Source organism: Quercus lobata, chromosome 5 (genome assembly GCF_001633185.2).
Source record: "Quercus lobata isolate SW786 chromosome 5, ValleyOak3.0 Primary Assembly, whole genome shotgun sequence".
In the NCBI taxonomy this organism is placed as follows: Eukaryota; Viridiplantae; Streptophyta; class Magnoliopsida; order Fagales; family Fagaceae; genus Quercus; species Quercus lobata.
The window spans coordinates 13,978,738-13,984,857 of NC_044908.1; the positions used below are offsets into that span (position 1 = coordinate 13,978,738).

The window sequence follows — 6,120 nt, forward strand, 5'->3', positions numbered from 1 at the left end:
AGTGGTAATCGATAGGGCTGTACACGGTGCGGTGCGGCCGGTTTTTTGGGGCATTTTTGCACCGCACCTATAGGAGCGGTTTTCGCTCATCCCTAACCGCACCTCACCTGTGGAGGGGTGGGAACCGGTCTACACAAGGTGCGGTGCAAAATACCGGTTCAGTGCGGTTAGTTCGGTTAATTCCTCACTTTCTCAAGAACCAAACACAATGCAATTAACAACCCAAACCACATCATACTCATGAAAAAAAAACCCCAAATATTCCAAAAACAAAGTTCAAAAGAAAACAAATTCACAATCTTTCTCTCAAACATACCCATTTCAAATCACAGAAACCCAAATAAAAAAACTAAACCAAACCTATAAAAGATCAAACAAAACCATTGAAAATAAATTACATAAACAAACCTGGTAGAAAGCATTACATTTGCAAGGAAGAGCATCTGAAGTCAGAATCATCACTAGAAACTCTTGAAAATATTGTGACAAAGAGGAGAGAGGAGAGGGTGAAACTCCAAAAAACACGGCATCAAGCACTAGATTGCGGTGGCAGTAAGCGGTGGCAGCAAGTGGCGGCAGCAAGCGACGGAGGTTGAGGACTTTCGTTGCTGACTTACTGGGACTGGAAGAGGCAGGCGGATGAGTGAGAGATATAGAGAGGGTGAGCGAATAAACTTAGGGTTTTAAATTAAAGGCCAAAAAATTTTTTTTTTTTTTTTTTAATCTGATGATAAAACTACGTCGTTTTGGAGCTGATATTAAAATTTAATATCAGGTCCTAAAACGACGTAGTTTTAGTGCCAGATTATATATATATATATATATATATATAAAAAGAAAAAGAAAAAGAAAAAAACCTATCCTTATGTTAAGTCCAGCGCCGTTTTCTTCTTCTTCCTATTCCTTGCATTTGCTTTCATGGCTTCTCTGGGTTTTCTTCAATCTACTGAAACATAAAAATAAAAAACTGTAAACATTGATACATACATGTTAAATTATAGTGTGTGTATTTATATAGATACCGGTGCGGTGCGGTTTCTCGTCGGAGTGCAAAACAGCCACCGCTTGCCGCACCGGACGTCTTCGGTTTGTCCAGATCGTCGCCGACCACCGCGCCGGACATCTACGGTGGGCTTGTGAAGCGGTCGGATCGGTTCGGCGTCGGCCGGTTTCGTCGGTGCCGGTCGGTACCTGAACAGGCCTAGTAATCGATCCACTAGAAAATCAGTTGGGATACATGGGTTAGCAAGAGACCCTTCAAGCCTAATCTACCCGCTGCACCTAAGCCCTCCAAACTCCTCTGACAAGGCTTCTTGGAACCGTGTCTTGTCTAGCTCTACGGATTCCGCAATACCCCCGATTGCATCCACCAAAGCTTGGCTTCTTCCAGTACTTCCCAACAGCACCAAAACCTCACTTGACACTCAGAATAGGTGTGGTAAGTGTTTGGGCTATCAACCTCTCAAGGATATGGAAATAGAGAGGTAGGAGTTGAGGAAAAACCATAATAGATTGTGTAGAGAATTATGGGTATAACAATCTCTAACTCTCAAGGGTTATGAGTAGGGTTTTCCCTCAGAAGCACTCCTCAACATCTGTGAGTAATGTGGGTATATATAGTGTGGATAGAGATAGTGTGTATCAGATATGATAGATTGACAAAATAGAATGTTTCGCAGATATCTCGCGGGAAGGCCTTACCCGTGAGACACTCGCAAAAACTAGCTGTCATCATCTTGTCCTGACTCTTTGTATTCTAGTCATGTGTTAGGCACATGCTTTACTTCGCGGGAAAGCTTCTCGCGAGTTACCTGCGAAAACTTCTTTCTTTTCACTTTGCCTTGAGTCTTCACACACTCTTTCTCACACACAACCTTTACAAGAATCTCACATAAAATATAGGGTACAAAAGATTGAACAAAATTACAATAAAATTTGACACGGAATTAAAGTCAACACAAAATAATTGTAAATTACAACTTTACAAAAATGAAAACCAATAAAAATTTGTCATTTCAACTAATATTAAAAATGATGTCAAATTTTGTGTGTACGTACCTTTTTTTTCTTTTTCTTTTTTTTTTAAGCTGATTTTTCTTGCTGAATTTGTGTGTACGTACCTTACTCAAGTAAAATTTGTTTAGAAAGTACCTTCGATAGTTAGTAGACCTACCCATTTGACATAAGTAAATAAAAAGATGCAAAAGTGACATAAAAAAATAAAAAAATGCGTGTGGCTGAAACCGAGAAAAGTCAGAAAATGAAGATATGATTAAAAATTTTAAACTAAAAAAGGTAAAACAAAAGGAAGCAGCAGCGGTAGTAGCTGGGTCAACGAAGTAGACGGGGCAGTGGTCGAAGAAGAAGACATAGGGTCTGTTTGGATTGAACTTATTGTTGTTGAAACTGAAAATTGAAAGTACTGTAACAAAATAATTTTTAAATAGGTGAATAGTATCGTGGGACTCATTTTTAATATTTTTTAGTGTGTAAACAGTGCTGCTACAGTATTGCTACAGTGTTACTACAGTGTTAGTTGCCCCCTTGAACGCGTGAAGTGAGGAAAAAAAAAAAAAAAAAGGAAAAACGCAGCTTTGGATTCAGCGGAAAACGCTGAATCCAAACAGCACCATAGTAGTCAGGGACGGAGCTACTCTTTGACTGAACCTATTAAAACAGAAAAGGATAAGGCTGTGTTTGTTTCAGAAGAAAGTATTTTCCAACCAACATAAAATGTTTTCAGGTGATAATATTTTTTGGAAAAAAAAAATTACTTTCAAGTATTTATTTGTGTTCCTAAAAATGTTAGGAAAAATAACTTTTTTTACACATACCTTCAATATTTTTCTCTCTACGTTTATTTTTACAAAACGAAATAAATAAATAAAAAGAAAAAATATACATAATTCTTTATAGTTTTCCCATAAAGCAAAAAAACTTTATGAAGTTTTGATTATAATTTATAACGTAACATTTAAACATATAACTATATATATATATATATATATATATTAGTGGCGGAGTTAGGATTTCAACTTAGGAGGGCAAGATTAAACGACACCTCAATACTCATTATTATGATCATGTTTCTTCATAAGCTCAATTAACTACATGTATATATATTTCATATCATTCAAATAAAGAAAACAAAAATAATCAAATTATAGTAAATAAAAAAAAAATCTAAATACATAATGTTGAAATTAAAATAAATTGAGAAAATAAATTAACGTAGGAGTGTTAGGAATATAATGATATACCTATAAAGTTGTATTAATGTTTCAATGCCTTGAATTCTTTTAAAATTTTTTGTAGAATTAAGCATATGTTTCTTTATTTGTTTAAGTAGTTAAAATTAAGATTTATAGAAAGAGTATGAAATTGTGAAAAATTAGAAGAAAATATGAGTCATATCAAGGACACAATAAAAATTCACAACATTTCTCAAATTAGCACATCATCTCATACATGTGGGTCATTAAAAAAAATTTAAATCTTACATTGTGGTTTACATCCTAAATGGAAAGAACACAAAGTAGATTTTTTTTTTTTTTTTTTTTTTTTTTTTTTTTAATGTTCTATACACAAAAAAGAAGGTGATTTCAATTTTTTCATCATTGACCTTTTTTATGTCTAAAAAGTACCAATCTGTAGTTTGTAGTTTGTACTATATATTGTGAATACCAGTTTAAAACATTATTATTATTTTCGTGTGTGTTCTAATAAGTATTACTGTTTATTTAAAAAATAAAATAAAATAATGTGACCATGTGAGAAGCAAAGAAATTCTATAATAGTGAATTTAACTATTTAAGTAGCCCGCTAGGAAAAGACAAAAACTAGTATGATGATTGTTTTTTCTCTTAAATTAACATGCTTTCTGATATGTGTAGAGGGACAATTTAGGCTACTAACATCAAACTCTAGTATTATACTATTATATACAAATTCTGGGGTAGGTTAAGGGGCAGCGGCCCCCTCTCCTTGGCTCCGCTGTTGATATATATATATATATAAAGAGTGAGATGGGGTACATTGGACAAAACTTATATTTGGGAAGGGAAAAGTTCACACCGTAGGATGGCTTAAGCATAATGGAAAATTTTTATAATCATAACTCCTTTTTCACCCAAACCAAACATACCATTAGTTTACTAGAAGCTGCGAATTTTCAAATGGCCGGAGGGAGGGTGAGAGCTATTTTTTCACTCGAACCAATGGTTTTTCAAAAATTGATAGGAAAGAAATGTCAAATCACTAATTTGTCAGATGAAGCAAATTTTCAAAAATTGATAGGAAACAAATGTCAAAGTAGCATTTCATCAGTTGGCCCCATCATCTACAAACGGAGGGAGGGTATCATCTACAAACGGAGGGAGGGTGAGAGAGTTTCTTTTTCGCTTTCCACTGAGTTGGCAAGGAAACTAAATTTTCAAAGTAGTCATTAGCATTATTCTTTTGATTTAAAAAAGAAAAGCAGACCCAGTAGTCCTTGGTCTCCCACCAATCAGCGAAATACATAGGCAAAGGCAGAACATAACAAAAAATGCTTTTTCAGTACTTCGGTTTAGCCCATATAATAAGAGACTGTTATCTCTAGTACAAGTTTCCGTAAAAAGAAAAAAACATTCCAACTTATCTCAAATAAAAGTTTCCTAAAACCATGCTACGATTTTTGTTTTATTTATTTATTATTTTTTTTATAACATATACTACGCTGTTTTTTTTTTTTTTTAGAAGCACATATACTACTCTTTTAAACACACATAATGGATTCCATTAGCAACTGCAAACAACTCAATTTTAAAAAAGAAAGGTAAATATTGCAAGTTATGGCTCCTACAACCCAATCTTTCAAACTAGACTAGAGCAAATTACGTGAGATTAACGATTGGTTCCGCTAATGATAAATTCTTTTTACCAACCCTTAGGAAAAATTGGATCTTTTTTAGGAAGAAATAGACATAAGCCAATTACAAGCCATCATGTCAACTATCATGCAATTCGGTCTTGAAAATGATATTATTCACTAAATTGAGCAATCAATCCCAAATTCGCATATACCACAAATTAAATTGATCCAATGGGAGACTAATAAGTAAGGGAGTCAATATTGTACCGGAGGCTATACCGATTTGGCCAACGGTACGGTATATTTCGGATATCAGTCAATACTGGTGTACCATTTTGGGTTTACCGCAAAATAATATATATATATTCATAACATTTAAAATAAATAAATTTAATACCCTTTTAATAATGTTTTTATTAGTATATTTTTTTGTAATTACTAATATACTAATTAAGCTTATAAGTTATAAGTAGTAGATAAGAAAAAAAAATACAAAATGAAGTGATGGTGATGTCACTAACGTGTCTGGGTAGGGAAGTTGTTAGTTGTCAAAGGTGAAAAAAATTAAATAATATAAAAACTATGACTTCAAATGAAAGAATCAAGAAACAATAAATGTCTTCTTATCTTTTCACTCATAGGTACTGTTGCATTTTTTACTTTTTTCCTCTCCATGCGTTTCCCTCTCTCTCAGTTACTAGCATTCGCATCTTTCAATAAGAAAACTATTGCTGAGTCTTTTGACATCTTTCAATAAAAAAACAATAAATACACGTCTCTCTCTATCTCAATCACACGTTCCTCGCATCTTTTCACTCTTTTCTTCTCCACTTACAATTTCTTTACCATTCAAGATTCAGTGAGTGCATGAGGTGATTCTAAGTTTCTAACCTCATTTTGCAAAGCTATTGTGCTTTTTTTTTTTTTTTTTCATTTTTCTCTTTCTTTTTGCTAGGTTTTCTTAGCTTACTCAGTTTTTCACCATCTTGCCCTTGAAAAATGTCAAAATTAACAAAAAAACAAAAAAGCTTTTCACGTTTTAGCCTGGTATCCATTTATCGGCCGGAATGGCCAGTACAGCTGGTATTTTTTTCGGTACAAAACATAGGGATATTCTGAAAAGAATTGCTAGCCGATACAGTATAGAATTGACTTCCTTGCTAATAAGCAATCACATAGTAGCAGTAGGAGAATGTGAAGTAGAGAAGAATAAACTTGGGATATTGAAAGAGACTTAAACCATTTTTATTAATGCATATTATGAATTT

General features: G+C 33.7%; 1 long non-coding RNA gene across 1 annotated transcript; it reads right to left on the reverse strand.

The window, feature by feature from the left end:
* Nucleotides 1-261: 261 nt before the first annotated feature.
* On the reverse strand, nt 262-1,196 carry LOC115988660. Its single transcript, XR_004091607.1, has 3 exons — nt 1,023-1,196; nt 858-946; nt 262-622 (listed from the first exon to the last, which is right to left on the reverse strand). It is a non-coding gene; the product is annotated as an uncharacterized LOC115988660 (long non-coding RNA).
* Nucleotides 1,197-6,120: the final 4,924 nt, after the last annotated feature.